This window comes from Centrocercus urophasianus, unplaced genomic scaffold (genome assembly GCF_019232065.1).
Source record: "Centrocercus urophasianus isolate 14NV4802_14NV808 unplaced genomic scaffold, USGS_Curo_1.0 seq_293, whole genome shotgun sequence".
Taxonomy (NCBI): domain Eukaryota; kingdom Metazoa; phylum Chordata; class Aves; order Galliformes; family Phasianidae; genus Centrocercus; species Centrocercus urophasianus.
The window spans coordinates 1-631 of NW_024884859.1; the positions used below are offsets into that span (position 1 = coordinate 1).

The 631-nt window shown below is 65.0% G+C and overlaps 1 protein-coding gene across 5 annotated transcripts in view; it reads left to right on the forward strand.

Moving 5' to 3' along the window:
- The window catches only part of FOXP4 (forkhead box P4), a 38,291-nt gene continuing 37,660 nt past the window's right edge, over window positions 1–631 (forward strand). For all 5 annotated transcript variants that reach the window (XM_042828330.1, XM_042828334.1, XM_042828332.1 and 2 more), the window contains exon 1: window positions 1–19. The gene's annotated coding sequence lies outside the window, so the exon portion shown is untranslated. The remainder of the gene's footprint in view (window positions 20–631) is intronic.

Here is a 631-nt window from a genome sequence, read left to right on the forward strand (position 1 = left end):
GGCGGAGAGAGCGGGGTCGGTGAGTGCGGGGCGGAGGGGGGCGGCTCGGGGGGCTCCGCTCGGTGTGTGTGGGGGGGGAGTTCGGGTGTGCGGGTGCCGGGGGCTTCTCCCGCCCCCCCCCTCCACCGAGGCGTTTCCCCGCCGGCAACGGAAGAAGCGGGAGTGGGGTTTGGGAGTGGGGCTCCGAGCTGACCCCATCTCCCCCCCAACCCCCTCCCTCCCCTTCGGCCCGATCCGCTCCGCAGCCCCCACCGCTCCGCGCCGCGCTCCTTTGTTGGGACTTCGCCTTTTCCCCCTTCGTTCCGTTGCTCGCCGCAGTTTTCACGCCGGCCGCTTTGAGGGCTATTTCTTTTTTTAATTACTGTCATTTTATTATTATTATTCATTTCTCCCCTGTCCTCTCCCACCGTTTTCCCTCCCTCCCCCCTACGCCTCCCCTCCCCTCCGCATCCCGCAGCCGTTCCCTCGTTCGGGAGCGAGAACTCCGAGCGGAGCGGCCCCAACTTTTTGTACCGCACCTCCGGGCCCGACCCGCGGCCGTCGGACCGCTCCGAGGTGAGGGGAGGAGAGGTGGAAAAAATAATTAAACATCGTAATAATTAAATTGCGAGAGGCTGTGGGAGAGCCCCGC